Genomic DNA, 22,981 nt, shown 5'->3' on the forward strand with positions numbered 1-22,981 from the left:
AAAGAGGTGCACCAAGTTCTGAAACAGACAGAATTTTACAGCCATTTTCTAGGTCTCAGGAAAGGTAATGAATTACAGTTGCATTGTTGACAAGCAGTGATACTAACCCTAACAATACTGGCAAAATAACTAAATGTAGCTTTATTTCAATAGCTTTATGGCTTATAGTGAATTGTGAGAAGCTTTAGTTTTTCTCTTAGTATTTCCAATAAAAATTGAAGTGGACACAGTAAATGCATAAATATTTCTCATTACAGAGTCATGCTATTCCTTCATTAACACCTCTGTTGATTTATGATGTAGTATAATGCAAGGAGTTTATATTCTTCTCATGGATTCAGTTAAGGAAAATTGAAGGATAAAGTGTTTTACAGTGTATCCTGAAAATGTGCATGAGCTTAATTAGTAGAAACTAAATATTTTCCCAGTTGCAACCTCAATAAGCAAGGATGGGACATCAAAACTTTCATTAATACATCTGGGGGACCTTCCTTACTTTTTTAAGAACTGGCTACATCCCTGTATTTTAATTTCTATGGAGGCAGACTCCAGAATAACGTCACCCTGAACTTAGTTTCATGGTACTGCTTATATTCTGTCTGGGAGATTTTAATAAGGGTCAACTACATTCTGACTTAGTTTTGTCTCCTCAGTGGTCTTACAGAGATTGCAGAAATGCAATTTCAAGTGAAAAAAAAGGCATGGTGAGATGTATAAAGATTCACGTAGGAAATAAAATTCTTCATTCCTTGTGCCTGAGAAAGATGTAAAAAGGCAAAAAAAGCAATCTGAGCTGAAACTGTTGCAGTCTAAGAGCAGTTGAAGGTCTAATAGCACCTTTCTAAAGGAGAACACCCTATGGAAACTTTCATGAAGAGGGCACAGTATCCCTCAAGTCTTAATTTTTGCCTTTCAACATACTAATAGCATTGCTAGCTTATCGAGAAGCAATTACGGCATAAGAGTTTAAAAGCATGCGACACAATTGTGAAGCAAGGAATTAGGATCATTAGGTCAAAAGTTAGCTGAGTCAAATGACATTTTACATAATACACTAAAGGGAGACAAAGATGCATGGCGTATTGAACAGGGTGACCATCCCATGTAGACAGTTATTCACTATTCTGCACTAACTTTAACATTCCATTTATTAACTATTGATAAGGTTACAAATATTTGTGTATTTCTAGTTTTGATTTTGATAACTTTAACTATAGGTTCTTTTGCTAGATTAAACTGACAACTGACAACAAGGTATCTCCTTGCTACATATGTATTAGCTCCTCAGGTTACTCCATAAATTTATCTTCAATAAAAAAAATGGTTGATTTCTTATATTTGTACTAGAAATAATGTTTCCACCACCCAAATACTTGAGGTCTCAGTTTTCTATATATTAAACAATATTAAAAATCTTGCCAAATATGGGCAACAGAATCAAACTCTTCCAGTGCAGTCTCACACAAGCATTGTTTTCCCCATAATACTTTTTAGCTACTTAAAGAAGGAGATGTGGAAAATTTTCTCAGACTGTTTATTTTTACTGAATTAGACATCAATAGTAGAAACGATAAATTATCCAGTTCACTTAGAGGCTAGCAGGTAGCTCCTGTCTGTTACTTTTTGAATTATTATAAGGCTGCTTATGTCATGGTTATTTCTGAGAGAAAAATAGAGCTGTCTTTGAAAGAACAACTTCTCCCTTGGAATTTTGCTTTGAACTGAAATAGTTTAAAGAAAAAGTAGATTTTAGATCAATTTTTGTCAGGAGGGAGGTTTTTGGATGCTAAAATTGTATTCAATGCATTGCTATTGTCATAAATTGTAACTACAGTTGTGTAAGCTTACATTCAGGTCTATCTCATTACTTTTTCCTTTTTCCTTATTCTATACTCTGAATGCCATTTATCTTAATGGAAGCTTCAGAAAAAGTTTTATCAAAATGTAACACACATTTTGGAAAAGGGATGGAATACATCCTGCAAGGAGACATATTCATCAGAAAGATTAAAAATGAAAGGCATGGTTTTGAATCTCTTTCAAACATATGAAACAAAGATCTTTGTAAAAGCAAATGCGTGTATAGGAACACTCACTTTTAAAAAACTTACTGAAATTTGGAATCTTTGCAAAAAATATAAGACATTACAAATAATATGGTAAAAATTTTCCCTTAAAAAAAAAATTACTTGTTTGAAATATTTTGCACCAAAGAGCAAGAACAAATATCTTTCATTTGTGACTTCAACTAAAACCAAACAACAGAAACCAATGAGAAAGGGGGATAAAGCAAAATCAATCAGCACTCTGATACACAATGCACCAGTCAGAGATACTACTACACAACAGCATACAAGAATGATGATCCAAACCATGCATGCACTCAGTCCAAAAAGGAAACTCTTACTCAAAGGTACTCAGAAGAAATAGTTGCTTGGCCAGGGCTTCGTGAGAGTTCACTCAAGGATATAGCCAGAAGAAATAATCACTCACAAAGGAAGAAGTGAGGGCTCTCAGTCTAAGGAAATTTCCTTAGATTGTGTCCACAATCTAAGGTGAGAGATTCCAATCACAATCCTACTGCTCCAAGAAGACAACTCAGTAGTTCTTTAGTGGGGGTCCCACTTGTAACCTAGTTATATTTGAGCTTTGGTCATTTATGAGCAGAGTCCAGAAGCTTCTCTGTGCCTGAGGCATTTCGTTGTCTGAGGACCCTGGCAATCAACCAAGCGAGTCCTGCCCCTCCGGCTCCTCCAGCCAAAGGGTGTACATGATGGAGTCACTCTGCACTGGTGGGGAGGGAGGTGACAGTAGATACCTGACCAAAGTGCATATGTAACAACACCCAGACAACCGCAATGGGGTACAAAAGGCACAAAAATAAGGTGTGAAAGAGTCAGCAGCTCCCGCATTTAAATCCTGAGACCTTCTGAGAGTGTGTGCAACTGCCACATCATTCCTCTCAAATAGTTCTCACACCACCACATACTCATTCACTCATTTTAAAGTGAACTGGAAATAGAGGAGGATAAGTTTTAATAAGTGTAGTTCCAAATAACTCTGTGACTGTTCTAATTTGGACCAGTGAAAATATCACTCTCTAATGTCAATTGGAATTTTAAGGAAGAAGATAAAAAGGAAAGACAAGAATGGGCAAGAGAGAAGAATAAAAAAACACAAAATCATGAGTCTGGCCTACCTCTCAAGAACTATTTAGTTGTTGATACAGTCTATCAAGGAAAGGTAAAAGTAAAATCTGTGCAATTGCTAAAACTACACACAGAAATGCTGAAAAACAGTTCATAATTCCAGTACAAAACCAGAACTGAAATTATTTTATTTTCTGTAGCATGTTTTAGGTTTATATACGAAAATGTATAAATGTATGATCTGCAGGCTGGTTTACTATTTTGAAATATAACACTGATTATAAATAATGGAAAATCTCATAGCAGTATCTTGCAACATTCTTCAAAAATGGATGTGAAGGTGTTGAATGCCACTGCACCTTGTTAATAAGTCATTCCGATTCTAAAGGTAACTGTAGGTATAGAATCCAATCTCTTTGCCTGAATATTAAATACTTGTTAAACAGACATTTACAGACAAAGGAAATTCACCATGTGTTTCTGAATTACTAAGCATTATATTAATATTCAGTTGGTGAGCTGCTGTGTAAAAAGAAAGACCTGCTAGAGGCTTAAAATGCTAAAAGCATGTCTCCATTTACTGTAACTGCATACTAAAAGCACTGCTCTGTCATACATTAGAAAGAAAAGTTCAAGAGCCATTATAATTTAGGAGAAATCCAAATGCAAGGTACTTGGTTTGAGTTCTTAAAATTAATTGAAGTCATAAGCACACTAAAGGAAGGAAAAAAATCTTTGCCTACATGAATCTATAGTACTTTGCTTCTTAAAATTATATCTCTCTTGGGCTTTTGTATTAATCAGTACTTGAAAAGATTTCTGTTAGAGACGAGTGAACTGCTCTGTTTAAATTGAAAGCTAATTCAAATCTTTTGCCATTGCTTCTGCTTTTGGAACCATACTCAGTAAAATCCAGATATGTTTGGCTGAATATATCTTCCTAGGGAAAACAGGAGAAAATTATAGCTTCTATTACACTGAGTCCATCTAGGCAAATTCACTGAGATCATATCATCTCAGATGTTCAGGGCAACCACCTTAGCTGACTGCAGGCATATACCATGAAAATAATTCTATAACTTATGTAGACAGCATGTCTGGGGATGGGGTCAATGGAAAAGGGAAATCCCGCATTCTGTGTTTAAAGGTATATGGTGGCCAACACCAGGAAATTCGCATTGATAGGATGTGTAGAGTTAGTGCCTTTCCTCAGCATTCCCACAATTTTGGGCAGGACGTTGCATTCATCATCTGCTATATATGGACTCCTTCAAGAGAGGGAATGAAAGAAAATTTGTAATTCAACAAACATTATCAGAACGATTACTGTATCTCTGAATGACAGGCTTCTACAGAGAGTGAATGATGCTCTTCCGAAATAATGTAGCCATAAGATTTCTGCAACAAATAGTGTATAGAAGTATGTATACTATAAATTCATAATTCACAGTTTCAAGGCTTGTGCCAGGCAACATCTCCTGCTCCTCTCCTTTCCGTCTTCTTTCCCACCTTCTGTTGATAAGCTTTGAGACAGGAAGGAAAGGAATATTTGGAGAGAGGGATGAGTTAACTCTGAACACGACACGCGCCCTGACTCAACAGATGAGACCAGGTGTGAACTAACTCTGGGTTAATTCTGCGCGGTTATGTGAAGTGAATGACAGACTTCAGGGGTCCAATTCAGTTATGAGTTTTACTAAAAGTACATGTTGGAATATTAGTTACAGCAAATAGTGGCTTGGCAAAAGTATAATAGAACTTATCAACATAAACTTATCAACACATTAACAGCAAAAGTCCTACTACAAGCGATGTATTGGCAACCATTAGTAGCTATAATATGAAATTTAACCAAAATCCAACAGTAGAGCTTAAAGTGATGTTACACTTATGTTCAAAAGGAAAAGAGGGAAACAGAATGGTAGAGAGGGAAGGAAAACTAAGGTGTAAGAGAGAGAGAGAGTGTAATATATCAAGGAAGAAGAGACAAAGAAATGGGGGTATAGAAAAAAGAAGGAAAGAACAGAGAGGAAGGAAGAAAGAAAAGAGTGACGCATCCAGTCGCCCTTACAGCCCTGCAGTGTGGACGATGATGTATGGTCTCTGGTGTTCCACGGCGAGGATGCTGAGGTTTATAGTTCAGGATCCTCTGGTGTCTGGTTCAGTTCCTCGAGGCGAGGCTGGTCCTCAGGATTCCCTTGGTGGATTTCCTCAGTGAGACTGGTGCGCTGGGGGTCCTCAGAGTGGTGGATTCCCTACCTGTGCTGTTTTAGATGGGCTTTTTTTTTTATAGCTCTCCAAGTAAAGGAGTGTCTGCAGGGGGAAAGGGGTGATTGTGGAAGATCGGCAAGTCTGGACAAGTCCTGGGCCACATTGAAGGGTTTCAGCTTTTCCCCTTTGTGTCGTGCAGAAGTCCAGGGGGAAGGGGCGATTGCAAAAGATTGACAAGTCTCAACAAGTTCCAGTCCATGTTAAAGGGTCTCAGCTTTTCCCCTTTGTGTGCCAGGCTGGGCATATCAGAAGATGGAGCTATGTGCCCTCCAGCACATCTTCCACCTCTGGTATCCGTTAGCTGACCTGTACTGTGGCTTATTTTCTTGTTGTTGATATGTAAATCGCAGTTCCTCCTATACTGAATGTGTTACCTCCTGTGGCTGGCTGGACTAGTTTTGCCACAATGTTTTCAGCCATGATCCTTATCAATACACAACAGGTACACAAGTCAAATCAGTCACATGCTCTAGTAATCATGCCTAAACAACACCACAGGAGAAATCTTTCAGGCAGCTGTAAGTAAGGAGAGCGTTTTGCGGATGTAAAGTTCTTCTCCTTATAGGAAAGAACAGGTCACCAAGTCCTGCAACAATGTAAAGCTGAAGACATCAGCAAGTGGTGCTTGCTGGTCACTTTGTTTCTGTGGATTTCATTACCCAACAACATATAAGCAAGCACATACTTTCTGATGCCAATAGGACACAATTATGAACTGAGAGACATATCCAAATTTTGTGCAAGTCATATGCAATTCATAAGCAAAATCTGATCTATCTGCTTTATAATCAACATTACACTTGCAGGCTTCTGTTATATAATGGTTTAGTATTATAGTAGTGTTAGTGACAACGTTATTACCATCAGTATAAGTCTAATTGATCCAGAAACTTACAATACACTCATCAGTATAATTTGTATATCTATTCAAATATTAAGGAAGGCTTTTTTTTTTTTTTCCTGCTACCAAGAAAGGAGAATGAAAAAGCCTGAACAAAACTGCCATTTTATTTCTTCTGAGGTAGCATGTCATTTTCTCTGTAGTCCAATTTTTAAAAGAAGCATATAACTGTATTGCCTCAGGAAGCATCAAGAAAATATATTATTCTACCACAAAAGCATGATTTCCTCTCTGTTCTCTCATTAGTCCCAGAGGTTAACAATTTGCTACTAGCTCTCAACGATGTCAATTGCTGTCTCAGCAACACTGAACTCAGCATTGGACTTTGAGGGAAGGAGAAGAAGAACATCACAGTTCCAGTTTTCCTTTTGTCCAGTTTCCTCCTGGATGCAGTGATTAAGCAAGCTCTAACACTTGCTCTGTCCAGATTAGTTGTTACAGCGAAGAGGCTGGGAAGACAGTTTGAAATGTTATGTCTCAACATAAACTAGGGTAATAGACTGAGACCCAGAATAGTTATCAATTTACACACTCTGAATTAATGATATTGCATGTGAGATAAAGCTTAAAGTATAGTCATTGTCTGAAAGTGGCTACAAAAATGACATTGTGTTTTCCAATATTTATTGCCTCACAATGTTTCCCAGAACCAACCTGTTCAGACTACAGTAAATATAGGCCTAGATTCTGAGCTTTGGTTGAGCTGAGTTCAGTGTATATTGAAATAAATAAAAGAAGGCAGAGAAAATGGCATGAAGACATTTTAGTGATCTTGCAGTCCTGAATCTACTCAGTCAAAAATCTAATAAATCCCTCCCGGAACATTTGAAGAATGCCAGACAATCAGTCTTAGAAAGTAAGTGATTTAATTGACCAAAATCGAGTGAAGCACAGATCACATGCAAAACTTCAGACTTGGCCTGTGCAAGGTAGTAGATTTATCTGATACTTTTTAAAAATCTGTCTGATGAGTGTAAACTGGGGTCTGAAAGTCAAGCTGGATTTTTAAATGCATCTCCTGACAATAAATACTTCAGTAAGAATTAGTCAACAGTCCTGATGATTATACGACCAGAATATAATACATTTCACTTTTCTACACATGTGTTGATGTCACAGCACTGAAACATCAAAAAGGATGGTTAGTTAATGTTGATCACTAAGCTGGCAGACATGAAACTGAATACACAAGAGGATGAGACCATAAGGCATTGCCATTGTTGTTTTTCCAATCAGCTTAGTTAATCTGCTGTACTCATAAATATGTTATGTAGGAACAGATCCAAATGCGAAGTGTTTCAGAAAGCATGACACGTTTTAAATCCAATCTTTGTCTTTTACAAAATGTATACAAAATCATTAGACTGTTCTAAGGATAGAGTATAAAACAGGCCTGTGCTTCAGACCTCAGAAATGTTTAGGTGGAATAGCACTGCCAATTTATATTTGTCATGGTTTAACCCCAAACAGCACCACACTGCTCACTCACTCCACCCCCACTGTGGAATGGGGGAGTATATTGGAAGAGTAAAGTAAGAAAACTCATGGGTTGAGATAAAGATAGTTTACTAGGTAAAGTAAAAGGTGTGCACAGAAACGAATCAAAGCAAAGAATTCATTCACTATTTCCCATGGGCAGGTAGGTGTTCAGCCATCTCCATCACATGTAATGGTTACTTGGGAAGACAAAAGGCATCACCCCAAGCGTCTCCCCCCTGCCTTCTTCGACCAGCTTTCATACTGAGCATGACATCATATGGTGTGGAATATCACTTTGGTCAGTTTGGGTCAGCTGTCCCAGCTATGCCTTATTCCTAGCTTCTTGTGTACCTGGCACAACTTGATTTGAGAAGTTGAAAAGCTCTTGACTACTACTTCACAACAACTAAAACATCAGTGTATTATCAACATTATTCTCATTCTAAATCAAAAACACAGCACAATATCAGCTACTAGGAAGAAAATTAACTCTATTTCAGCTGAATATAGTCCAGGATTTGGTGGCGAGTGATTAAACCTTGACAAATATCTTTCTTCTAAAGCAACACTACATGGGAACTTATTACTGTTCATGATTAATGCAGTGAAGTGCACCTTCTAAGATGCCTGATTCAGTTGTATGCATTCAAAGAACTATCATTACTGTAATAAAAGGAAAGGTCCAAGATACAACTGAATAATGGTTGTGAGTTGCAGAGGAAAGGAGCTCTTGGAACAGGAAAACAAAGTGCTGATAGTGAGAAATATTCCTTTGAGCTAAGCTAAATGTAGGTCTACACATCACAGTTTTCACACAGAACTTCCACAGACAAGCAACTGTGGTAGCAGACTCCAAAGGAATACAGTTTCCTTTTTCATTGTATCTGTCATGTCAAAGAATTGTCAGTTCAAAAACTTTTCAGGTGCCAGAGAATGGTATAATAACAATAATGAAAGAAAATTTGGAGATTTTATTTTAGTTCACTTGATGTTCCTCTACTATCAACTATATAAGTGAACCCATCAGCTTCAAAACAGAATTGTTTTAAAAGAAGGACTTACAAATAATGATAATGTGGTTTTGGTTTTGCTTTGGTTTGGTTTGGCTTTTTTTAAGTTCTCTGACATAAACAGACCATACCAATCCCAAAATGGCTGAAGGGGTATTCCAGGTCATATAATGATGTCATGCTTGGCAATAAAAAAAAAAAAAAAAAAAAGCAGAGGAACTGTTGTTCAGAGACAGGCCAAACATCAGTCTGCTTGTGGGAGGTAGTCACTTGTTACCTTTGTATCACTTCTTTCCTTCATTTATCGAGCTGTCTTTATCTCAACCTGAGCTCGATGCTTTCAATTTTCCTATTTACTCCCCAGTCTAATTGTGGGGGTAGCACATGAGTGGCTGTGTGGGCACTTAGCTGCTGCCTGGGGTCAAACTACTACAACTGTTTAAATTTTTGGCAGGGTTGCAGGCAGGTGTGTGAACTGTTGGCCTGGCCCTGGGCTGAGGTTAAGTTAACTGCATGGGGTGTGAGAAACTGCAGGACATTACATGATATGAGAAATGGCTAGACATGATAAACAGCAGCCTGAGAAACTGCCAGGAGTTACAGATGGTGCCACAAAGGACAGTTGGATCTTGGGGGTTTGGATTAACAGGAAAGGGCTGAGCCTTGCAGACCACCACACCACTGTCATCCATGTAGTAACAGCAAAAATACCAAACTGGGTATGGATGTCACAATGCTGGGACTGAAGGTGAAAAAATAAATAAGGAAAGGTTTTTTATCTGAGGGGACAAGGATGGTGAAAATAAGGTCAACAATGAGAAAAAGTGATAAAAATGTACATAAGTAATTTAATTGGTGCTGTTCGGGGGTACTTGTCAGGCAGACTTGTGTTTGACTGACTAAACCACAAGGGGCAGAACGTGACTCACTGAATAAACCCCTACAATGGAAGAAGATCCAGTGGAGATGGGCAAGGGCGGTGTGCCCATGAAGCTCAGAGAATAACATAAAGAAGATCTCTTTATCTCAACAAACGGGGACTGGAGGATCACCTTTTTTTTTGATAAACAGCTATCAACAGTTGAGTATTTCAGCTAGTGGTATAAATGTTTCTCCCTGAGCTGATTAAAAGAGCGTGAAGTGTGAGGAAAAACTCCAGATCCCCTGATTGCAAAATCAAGTCAGACACCTGTGTTACAATCAGAACAGGTTTGTTGTTCTGCTCTAGGCAGTGCTGGTCAGGCCAGGGCTGATCGCTAGGGACTTCCAAATGGTCCCAGTCACATCCATTACCTTACAGTCAGGTTTTTCCCTGTTTCCTCCTTCTAGATAAATAATTTTCATACATTAAACTTTTTCTCCATATGCTCCCATTTTACTGATTTTATATCCTTGCTTTTTAATTTTGACCTTAGACATCAACACCTTAATTAACCAGGGGCACTGGTTTCATTATTTTTTGACACCTTTGGCTTAGATTCAGGTCCTGGTACTCCCCTCCCCCAATTTCTTTAGTTTCTGCCTTTCTTGTCTTAGTAGTTTAAGCCCAGGTCTGGTGTGCCCAGCTATTTTTGCCCTTACATTTTCTGCAGAATCTAGAAATTTCTCATCTTGATACCCTGTTTGTCTGGCCATGGGACTGGACTAGCTGTCTGCATCCACACCTTAAGAAAGACCAAAGAGGTTTTCAAGCTCAAAAGAAGGTGTGCGAAGAGAAGCTAGAACAAATAATGTTTTCTAAATAAAGAAATTATACTGCAAATTTGTAGGGCAAAATAGAAGTAAATAATTCTCTTACTTCACATTTTGCCCTTTGGGGTTTCCAGAATGGCCAGTAGCATTGTCTGCCTCTGCTTCACGTCACTGTTTGCAAACTCCTCATTCCTAAGTGTACCTTATACTTCAGAAGTAAGTTTTCGCTTCCTCTGAAGGGTTCATGTGACTCAGTTTTCACATAAATTTTACACAACTCAGAATGATATACCAAGCTTCCTTGATTATTACAGTCTATCACAAATACTTACTGTTTTTCTGCTCTAGCCATGGTCACTATCAAAGAAAGTATGTAAGTGTGCCCAACATCTTTTATTTATTACATCATATATTTTGTTCAGTCCTTAGCAATGACCACCTTAAATAGTAGTTTCTTGTCTTTTAATACTTGCCTGTAAAATCCCATATACACTAGGGATATATTTATCAGCAAAAACAGGGGGAATAGAAAACAAAATCCATCTTGAAATATTAGTTGTACCTAACTTTAGACATGAAATAATAAAAGGCTTTAAACAAAATTATGCAGTATTTTTATGGTGTCTTTACAGAACACTATTAAAAATGCATATTAAAATTAAGCAAAGAAACATGAATGCTGGAGCAAACTTTATTTTCTATATGTTTCATAGGCAATTATTGTATTTCTGGTGAAAGGCATTAAAATGAATTCTGCACTCACTGATATAAAGGTTAAGTGATTTCAGAAATTTTTAGTGGAACATCTGCAAAATACCTTCACATATGAGCTTAGTAAAGTTCCAGACTTCATTAGTGAAAAACTAATTTAAAAAATGGCATACATTATCTAAATATTGTGCACAATATCTAAATCTGATTAATACATATCTAGTATCTTATGAAAGTCTACTATTGATTTTGTAGATATTGTGTTCCATTTAGAAAGACCCCAGTAAGGTTCTCATCTCGGGGTCTGGAAACTAATTGATAGACACTGCATAATTGGTTATGGTGTCTAAAAATGAGATTCACCTATCACAACATGTTGATCTAGTAAATATGGAGGCAAACTTATTTCTGCTGCTCACTAACACTAAATACACAGCTGTTGTAGCATAGTGATGATAGGAGCTCCTCCCTAAGCAGAAAAGACACACAATGCAGAAAACATTACTTTCATTTCATCCAAACCAACAGTTTCATATATCACAATCATTTGTGTCTCTTCAACCTGCAGACCAGGGAGTATTACTGATTGCAGCTCTTTCTGTTTTATTAGCTGATGATTTTCTATGTTATGCAAACCAGTGACATGATCATTAGTAAGAGGAAGCTACCTCTCCCTTTTTCCAGCTGAAAAACAGGCTGAAGTTCACACAGTTTCTGTCTTTCTCCCTCTAACCCAGTTGTGGCCTTGTTTGTTTCTTTTTTTTTCCAGTCAAATTGTATTATCTTTAACAAGTAACATTTAGGTCTCCTGAAGCACTGTAACCTGATGGTTGGAGAACTCTCCAGGAATGAACAGATGACAATTAAATCCCACTGCAAATAAATTTAGCCTAGGTATCCTACCGTTTGTGCAACTGCTTTTGTGTGAAGGCTTTTAATACAAAGTAGAACAATCACCTTCTAGATGTTCTTTGCATGAGGCTGGCAGGCATCCTAAGACAGCACAGTTCTAGTGTGCTCCCAGTGTCTTCCATGTCTAGCTCCTTACACAGTGGTTTTCATTTTGACTAGATCTCCTACTAAACAGAAAATGCCTGCTACCACTTTGAAATTTTGTCATACTCATGTAAAACAGCCGTTCAGAGCATAAGGCATTAAAGAAAAAGACCTTAGAGTTTTCTATTGTGTAGGTTTAAATTTATTATGTTTCTTTACGTTGTTAGTGGTTACTAATTAAAACTTCAAATCCAAATTACACTGTTCGCTAATAACCATATATAAGTGTTCCCGTAGATTTCTGAAAACAGTGTTCACCTTTAGCAATGACAAAAAGGTCATCTGTCATTCACAGCAAGAAATATTAGAAATGTTGTGAGTTTGAGTGAGGTTGGAAAGTCAAAAGTTACTTGTTGAGGGTTGTTTTTTGTTTTTTGGTTTTTTTGGGTTTTTTTCTATCTGTTTTATGTTCTGTCATTTTTAAGTCTCTTTTTTTGCTTTTTCATATAAATTTGCAAGGTTGATATAACCTAGATAACAGAGAGGCTAATTACTCTGATTTACTCCTGAGGCACAGCAGAACCCTGTAATGAAAAGCAGAGCTAGATATGCATAAAAAAGAAGCAATCTGAAAAATATCAGCTTTCACAAGTTTAGAAAAATCACTGGAATTTAGCACAGAAGTAATATTGGAGTAGTAGAACAAAAAAACCTATCTGAGAATTAGCTGAAACTCCAGGGCAAAGAACATAGGTTACACTTTTTGAGAAGGCTGCTTATGTGGAATATTATATACTTTTTATGGAGGGCACATAAGTGAGGAATATGAACTATAGGAAAAGCTTGAACTATTGCTCAGACAGTATAGTGACAGTGATATTAGGGCGTAATTTTTTCCTAATGAAACATCTACAGCTGCAAGTTTGTGTAATACCTAAGTAACAACTTCTCTACATAACCACTGAAATTAGAAAGCTAGGTAAAGGAGAACTCATTACCATGGATTGAAGATGTCAAAGACTTTATTTAAATATTATTCAATAAGCCATATTAAAACAAATAAAAATTGAGCCAAGATCTTAGTGGAGCTGGATGAAGTAGCATATTTTTTGCATCATAAATTGGAATCAAAATATGAAATGTCAATATTTTTTGAAACAAAACATTATTAAAGTATTACATTTTGTCTTGTCAAAACATTTTTGTTTGATAAGGTCAAAATATTTTGTATAGATAAGATGAAAAAGTTTCATGTCAGTGATATCATTTAGAATATAATGTACAATAGTCAAAATGAAGATGCCAATATGAAGTGTTTTGACACAATTGAGGCATTATGTTATGGAAAATCTGCCTATTCTGTAGTTTTGAAGTGTGGGAGAGAATTTGTCAGAGCACAATATAACGGTGAGAAAAGAACTGTCCTGAGAAAAGTATTAGCTAGCAAATGCTGTTATCAAAAGTTTTAAACTGTGACATAATAATTTCTATCAAAGTTACTAAAATAGAAGGTCTGGTGTTCAGCATTATCAAGTGTTGATATTAATAGCTGAGAATGGACTTTTTGGGCATTTAGTAAACACTTATAATGCAGGAGAGGGGAAGTGGGCAAATTTGAGAAAGAAAAGGTTGATAGTGTTTTAATAGTGAATGTGATCACTCAAACATGAGTTCTTTCTTGACTCAATGCGGACAAAACAGTTTACTAATGAAGTTTTACAGAACGGAGCAAATAAATACTACTGCACTGTTTCAACAATTATGTTATTCAAATGTGTTGCAGATGAACTATGCATTATCACTTCATTTCAGTTTTTTAACTTAAATATGATAGACAGTCTGAGTGAGAGGAATGGCAAGTGTAATGGACACTGAAATGAAGCATGGCTTGTTGTAGTTATATCTGATGAAGCAAACTAAACAATCTAGACCAGTGAAACCACAGAATCACACAGAATGGTTAGGGTTGGAAGGCTCCTCTGGAGATCATCTAGTCCAACCCGCCTGATAAAACAGGTTCCCCTAGAGTAGATCTCACAGGAATGTGTCTTGACAGGTTTTGAAGGTCTCCAGAGAAGACTCCACAACATCTCTGAGCAGCCTGTTCCAGTGCTCCGTCACTCTCAAAGTTAAGTTTCTCCTCATATTCAGATGGAACCTTCAGTCTGCCTTAAAAAATTGAGTCACCACTTCTCAGATGAGTCATCACTGTTCATAATACTATTATAACATCATAGATGTGCATAGCACCTACAGTGTTCATTTAGAAAAATACTGTTTCAACACCACAGAAATAATTTGCAACTTTTCACTAGCTATAATTCAAAGGAGACAATGAGCCTCAGTTCACAACACTGAAAGTGTCTGCACTGCATTCAAATAAACCTTTGCCCAGACATTTCTATAGAAAAAATAGTAGAATAATTCTCAGAAGTGTTAAGAAAACACAATACTTTGGGTTACTGATAAATCTCCTAGAAAAACAGAAGTATCTTTGCTATCCCAAATATATTTCTGGAATGTAAACCAAACAAAACAACCAACCAACTAACCAACCAACCAACCAACCAACCAACCAACCAACCAACCAACCAACCAACCAAAGAAATTCACAACCCAGTTACATGACAGTAGTATTCTAAGAGAAGGAAAAGAGTTTGCTACTGTTAGTGGTGAGTAACCTGATCTAGCTGAAGATGTCCCTGCTCATCACACGGGATTCGACTAGAGGACCACTAAATGTCCCTTCCAAGGCAAAATATTCCATGATTCTGTGTGTGTGATTGCAGTATTGCTATGAATTTTGCACTTTATGTGTCCGTACAATCCATGCTGACAGATATTGACTTACTAATGAAATCTATAAAAATCATATCAATAACACAGGCAGATAAATGAAATTCAGTTTCAAAAAATACAAATGGATATATCTGAGCGGGGAAAAAAAAACAACAGCAAAACCAACATCAAACAAACAAACAAACAAAACCCACAAAAGACCAAAACAACAACAACGACAACAAAAACACAAACAAAACAAAACAAAAAAATCTGAAACATAACTATAACTGTTCCTTCTCAACTGGTGACTGTGATTTTTTTTCCTTCAAAGATGCCTTAATTTACTCTGGTGTTCAGGTGAAGCATTACCACTAGCTGTGCTTTCACTTCTGCTCACTGACACACACATGTTTGGCAAGGCATTGATTCTAGTACTTCCTTTTCACCCCACAGACAGTCATAGACAGATATCCCTGTGCTTGAGAATTGAAGGGACTGATTTTTCACTTTAGCAATTCACTAGAAGATGCTGATCTGTCAGTAAGACCTTAGGTACTTATCTTGTGAAGAAGGAAGGGGACAGCCACTTATAAAATAGTTTATTCTCACTAACCCACTGAGTATCTCTATATTGACAACAACAACAACAAAATGAAGAAAGTTCTATTTTGCATTCAAATTACAGACACCCTTAAAAAATGTAGTATTCTTTTGTTGTTTTGGGTGCCAAGGTTAAAGAAAATGTGAAGGAAGCTCTGGCTAAAACCTTGGCTGACTTGGAACCAAGTTACAGGGGTACTAAAAGGGAATGGCGGATTGGATATGCCTTTGAAAATATCATTGCCATTTAGAAGGCCAGCATGGTTTTTACATTACTTACCTATCAGGAAATGAAAATACATTTTGTCTTTGGAATATTTAGTCTGACTCTCTACCACCAGGCAGCTGTTTAGCCATCTTTAGTGTGTAAGGTTAGTGTACAAGAAGATTTTTTCAGAAGAATAGGGTTTTATGCCAGTTGTGTTCAAATATATACAGTCGTAGCAGTTACATATTAGCTAATTTACACAAAGATCTCCATTTGGGAAGTGTTAAATTATTTGTACATTCACACAATAAATTATTAAAGCAGTACTGTAATGGAAGCTATATGGTCTTCTGGAAAGATTCCTTTTCAGTGAAGTGCAACATGCCGTGTCTTCATTTCAAAAAAATTTTATTTTTATTTTTTAAGTGTTAATGTGTTTAGTTAAAATGTAAATTGTAATTACAAATATAAAATATCAACCCATAATAAAACTAATCAGTTTTACTCTTTAATAATGTTTCTCTTATTTATTTCCATGTGCATTAATTATTAATTATATTACAGTCACCGTTTACTGCAGGGCGATAATAAACTGTGGCAGATGCTCTCTGTTAAGCCTTCACCCTCCCCACTGAGGAAGGGAAATAGGAGGAAAAGGGAGAGAGACAAGTTGGAAAAATTAAAAATTCTTTACTAATGTTACTAATAAATAGAGAAATTAATACAAAATTTACAAAACCAGTCTCCAATTTCCCAAGGTAACGCAGACTTGCCCGCCGCAGAGCTGACATTGCTCCAGCAGCTGCAGGGCAGGTACCCGGAAGTCCTGGCCTGGACTCCTCATTAAAACGGAACTGAATTCAGGGATGCAGGGTCTGGAACCAGGTCTTGGATCGTAGGCGTGACAGGCAAGGTCCCCTTCAGGTGCTGACCGTGGTTGAAGAGAACAAGATCCTCATGATCTCCCACTTTTGTAGGGTGTATGGCATGTATGGGATGGAATACTTAGTTGGTCAATTTTAGTCACCTGTTCTGTCTGCCCCTCCTTGCAAATATGCCCCTCTCACTTAATGGGACATGCAAAATTTATCAGTAACCTTGGCTGCCATAGCAATAAGTCTAAACCTGGGCCTCTTCTGCATACCATTGCTACTATTAGCAGCTCCAGAGAGAACAGTGTCAGAAAACATGCAGCAAAAATTCAGAAAAGTGCAGTTACGTAGAAGAACTTAGCTGAAAGAAAAAATCACTAAAAGAGAACTGGTCTGGTTTTAAACAAAACCAGGACAACCGCACATTCCCATGGTAGTTTTTGTTCTGATGAACCAGCATCTTTATAAAACTTTTGGAAATTCTTAATGTTTACTCAATAGCACCATTCAAATTTAACATCATTAATCACAAATCATATTAAATCACAGGAGGTAAGGAAATAAGCACATTATTTCATCAGCTAATATGTTTATTTTTAAATAGCTTCAGTTTGCAGTTTGTTAATTGAGATTTTACATGGCTTCTCTGTGGAGCAGAGGTTTGACAGTGAGTAATTGTGTAGCAATCTAACATGTTCAGGGTATTTTTATGCGTTTCAGGCAACTGTCCATGATGTATCTGTTGACACTGATGTTCTAACACAGCTCATTCTTGCCAGATTCTTTTAATCCTATCTGTCTGGATTGAACAAGTATTTAAGAAAAAAATATTCATCTTTATACTGGCTAATGCTACAATTATTATGAGGGTGAGGAGTTGTAACAATGTGCTGCAGCCTGAGTATTATGTGCTAGTTATCATCTTTGATCAATGTTTTGAAGCTTCACTGCTGATGGAAGTGATGGAAAGCAGCTATAGAGCATTACCACTGAGCTGTTATTCAAAGTCCATCATGTTTCTTCTTTTGCTCTAGAAAAGAAGTTTTATTGCATCTGATAACCTTTCATATTGTGAAAATCAATCTTTTGTCTTTCAATTAAAATCTATCAATAAAAGTTACTTTGTTGCTCAGTGCATTATGTGAGTTATAGGTATAACATATAGAAGAGTGTATGTTGATTTTAAATATATGCTTGAAGATGGTGAGGGTACTTTTGCCTCTTCATATTAAGCAGAGAAACAAACTAAATCCGCTTTTTTGTCATTCTGTCTAAAAGAACTTGCTGAACCTGTGTAAGAAAAAATGGAGGACTGCAGCACAATAAGTTCAGAAAACTCTTTCAAGTTTTCACCTGAATCATAAGAAGCTATTTTAATGTGTTTTCCTTTAATAATAATTTTTGCTGTTCCCTGCCATTGAGACATTTTCATCCTTGACATATGAGGTTCTCACCTTCACAGAAAAATAATTGTAACTACTGTGTTTAAATTTTCTCCTCTATAAAAGTAGGTATGTTGATATTCAGTGATATTCAATATCAACCATGATTATTTTATTTCCTCTCCACAGCCCATAGATTGAAATTATCAGGACATACTTAATTGTTCTTCATTGTTCTGCAGTTTTAGAATGTGGTTATCTTTTCCTTACTACTTTGGTTATTGTCTTGTATGAAACGCTTTGATCATGATTTTAGTTTCATATTCAGAGTGTTGTGTGATCCTACTTGATTTTAAACACCCATTTCCCTTCTAAAATTTCAATTTTTGTAACTTTCAGATAAATATTTGCAGTCACACCATGGAAGGTCTGTCATTCATTTTGGGATTTGGTACAGTGAAACCTTCCCTCCCACACCACTCCGATATTACAAAAGTGAGTGAAAGGTAGGAATGGATTCTGTGATGAACTTCACTGTGTCAAGAACAGAAATGAAAATTATAAAAGGACTGCAAAGGAGACATATTACTGTTAGGTGTCTAAGGCCAAAAGCGACCATTGGTGAGGACTCAGCTGTGAGCATAGCTGCCCATATCTAAACCAAACTAATTCTTCAGACAGTATGATAAATCTCTCAAACTGTGTCAGCAGTCAGTATATGTTTCTAAGAGCTTTGTGATTTTTTTTCTGCTCAGAATTAGATGTGGAGTTTTTCTAGAAACCCAGAGCCTCAAATCTTCCTATGCTATGTCCCTCAGAGCTGAGACAAGTCTCATGAGAGAGAATCATAAAGAGACTTTAGGAGAAATTACTATTTCGAGTATCCAGGCAGTCTTAATAACTCAACTATTCCATGATATTTTATATGTCTTGCTCTCTGTCCCCTAAGGTGGAAGAAAGATCAATCTACTAATCTACTATAAGAGAACCTGTTCTAAAAGATATTGAAAAAACAAAAGTCAGGCATCAAGGAGCCCTTGTTGAAGAAATTCTGAAACCAGAAAGAAATGTGAGTGTGGTAGGTCTATAAGATGATAACAAGAATGAAAAAAAGAAACAACACAAAGCCAGTTTGCTGCAAATACTTGTTTGTCCAAATGTCCAGCACTGCAACAAGCAAACACATCAGCCCATGACGGAAGAACGGAAAAAAACAATTAAAAAAAAAATCAACTAAAAACCTACCAAGACTTTGTTTTAAAATTATTTTCAACACATTCAGCTTTACATATTCCTTGCTCTTCAATTCATGGGTGATGGTGGCAGACAACAAAATGAAAAAAAAAAATGTAGTTGAAGGTCCATAAATTTGATTATTAACTCTATCATCAAAAAGGAACAGTGAAGCAAAGGCAAAAAATTCCTAAAAAGAAATCGACCATGGTGAAAGAAAGGCAAAAATACCTGAAAATAAGTTTACTAATTGTCATATTCGTAAATATGGTTGGAGCAACTCTCCTATGGACACAGGCTGAGAGAGTTGGGGTTGGAGACATCTTATAACAATCTTCCAGTACCTAGAAGAGGCCTACAAGAAAGATGAAGAGGGACTTTTTACAAGGGTATGTAGTGATAGAAGAGGAGGTAAGGGTTTATACTGTAGGAGGGGAGATACAGATCAGACAGGAAGAAATTACTTGCCATGAGGGTGGTGAGGCACTGAATCAGGTTGTCCAGAGGAATTGTGGATGTCCCATCCCTGGAAGTGTTCAAGGACAGGTTGGATGGGACTTTGAGCAACCTTGTCTAGTGGAAGATGTCCTTGCTCATGGCAGGGGAGTTGGAACTAGATGATCTCTAAGGATCTTTCCACCTCAAAACGTTCTATGATTCCATGATTATATACAGATAACTGAGTTAGCTTTAAGTGAGACAGTTTGAATAACAGAAGCAAAATACTCTACCCTGAGCTCCAAATTGCTCTAGCAAGCCTACTGTAAACTTGTTAGTTAGTTTTGGTATTTCCTTCTTCATTGTAAGATTCATTCTGTGAGGCCTTCTGCATTAAGACCTTATTTCAAAAAATATGCGGAAAAAAGTGAGAAAGATTATGGGTAATTTAATCAATTCATTCAATAATTATATGTATGATAACAAACAAATCTTCATTAACTGGAAAGTATTAATAATAAATATCGTTACCTTCCAGACTGATGGAACATTTATGAAGGAAAATAGCATCACTACCAGAACACATGGAACTGAAATACTGTCTTACAAGAAAAATGAGACACACATTTCAGTTACTCTTTTCCTAAATGCCATTTCAACTTGCATCTAATGGATGATTCTATATCTCTGAAAACAACACTGTTCACCCTAAGCAAGAAATAAATCACTTTCCCTGAATGGAGGTCTGATCCTTTCAAGTGTGGGCCATTTTTTCAGGCAGAACGAGATAAATTTCAGTAAAACTGTTTATCTTATGAAATCCCCTTGTTGGGCCAAAAATATAATGAGATGTCATCTTTTTTCTAAGTATCAATATTCAGAGCTGATTCATGAATTCTAACTTACAGCTAATTGGATTTCTGATCCAAATACGGTCTCTAGTTACACACTTGAAAACATGCTGGATAAGACTGTCATTCAGCTAAAGATGATGTATGTTGATGTTCAAACATATTCACAAAATCTAAGATGTAATACTTCAATTAAACTTTATTAGGTTAAAAAAAATAAGCTCTTCATATATTTTTAAAGTGACAATTTACTTTTCCACCGTCAAATAGACATGGAGTATGACTAGATTTGTCTAAAAAATGTAAGTTTCATACACGTTGGATTAACTCCTTAGATGTTGGATAATTTTAAACATTAGTTTATATTTCATTATTGATACAACAAATAATGAATTTTCATTAAAACTGCATTGTTAATGCACCTCTCTACATTTCCAGCCTTACTTTCTGATAACTATCATATATTTTCTTACTCTCAGTGAGTTGTAATGTCATAATTTTAAACCACAGAATCACAGGGTCACTGAATGTTAGGGATTGGAAGGGACCTCGAAAGATCATCTAGTCCAATCCCCCTGCCGAAGCTGGAACATGTAGATGAGGTTACACAGGAAGGCATCCAGGTGGGTTTTGTTCAAATGGTTTTGTTCAAATAAACAAAGGTAACTAGTAGCTGTTGTGTGAAATGCTAATTACTGTCTTAAAACTTGAGTTTTATTTCAAAGTATAATAATTTTAAAGAATAACATCTATGCAGAGTGTGTAGGAATAAACATTTTCACTATTGTTTGAAAACAAAACGGTAAGGTCTTGCATGTGTGAAGTGTCCCTTATTTTTAACCTGTGAAGATCCAAAACCCAGTTTTTAGTTTCTTTTAAACTCATATCTTTTTAATACTTGTACCAGAATGTCTATGCAAGTTAAGACTGAGAGAGCAAATACTTGAAAAAAACACACCTGGATGCCTCTCAGAGGGGAATATGAAATGCAGCAAATGTGTCCAAGTTCCACCAGCTGCTGCTGCTTTGCTGGAAGGCTGCTGTCCAAGAGAAGAAGTGTAGTCAATCACATCTGGAAAAGGCTGATAGAGTAGAGAATACCCTACCTAAAAGCATTTTGCAGTAAATCTCTGTTCCTAACCAATATATTCTATTTCTATAACTTTTATTTTTTAAATGCAAATGATAAAATAAATAAATCTGTCATCTATGTATACCAAGACCATACACCAATGAAAACCACAATTTTCTTTACAGTACAGTTGAGAAAGTGTTATCATGCAAGACCAGCTACATAGTCTCCCAAAAGTAACTTCCAGTCAGAATGAGGTTGAGAATTATTGTAGGTGATAAATTTCAGTCAACCCCATAAATAAAACTATAATTCTGATTCTGTGGATAAATATCCAACTTTGAGTTTATTGATCTCACACACATAGAAACAAGGCAGAAAACGGTATCAACTCACTTTTAACAGAAGGATTTCAGAAGAATAAAATGAGTTTGTACAGGGAAACACTGTAGTGGAAATCTACTAATTTCTTACTTCAGCTACCTTGCTTGTTGAGTCTAAGTCTCAACGTTCCATAGAGGTTGGTAGAATTATAAGCATACCGGTACACTAGGCAAGTCAGAAAATTAATGAAGAGAGGTGTCCTATGAAAAATCAGTTTCATTTACGTATTTTTGTCTAAAAAATATTTTTAGACTCCAAAGGAACCTACCAGCTCCTGCAGTTTTTTCAGTTAATATTAATAAGACTGAATATGTCTATATTTTCATTTTGGATGTTTTGCTCTTTGATTTGGGCCAACAAGCCTTTAAAGAACAATGTTGCCTTTCTTTTAATGACTTACATCTTTGTTGTTTGAACAGTTTATAAAAAAAAGATGTTAAGGTACTTTAATGTGTCCAGAGGAGGGCAATCAAGCCCTGGTGACAGGGCTGGAAGGACTGTCCTATGAGGAGCAGCTAAAGAATTCAGGTTTGTCTAGTGTGGAGAAGAGGAGGCTAAGGGTCAATTACATTGCTCTCTACAGCTTCCTGAGGAGGGGAAGAGGAGAGAGAGGTGCTGATCTATTCTCCCTGGTATCTGATGACAGTATGTGTGGGAATGGTTCAAAGCTGTATCAGGGGAGGTTCAGATTTGATATGAGGAAATATCTCTTTATTGAGAGGGTGGTAAAACACTTGAACAGGCTTCCTAGAGAGGTGATCAATGCCCTAAGCTTGTTGGTGTTCAAGAGGCATTTGGACAATGGCCTTAACAACATGTTTAAACTTTTGATCAGCCCCAAAGTGATGGTTGGTTCAATGATCACTGTAGGTCCCTTACAACTATTATTCTATTCTATTCTATTCTATTCTATTCTATTCTATTCTATTCTATTCTATTCTATTCTATTCT

The sequence above is a fragment of the Patagioenas fasciata genome, chromosome 2, assembly GCF_037038585.1.
Source record: "Patagioenas fasciata isolate bPatFas1 chromosome 2, bPatFas1.hap1, whole genome shotgun sequence".
Lineage (NCBI taxonomy): Eukaryota > Metazoa > Chordata > Aves > Columbiformes > Columbidae > Patagioenas > Patagioenas fasciata.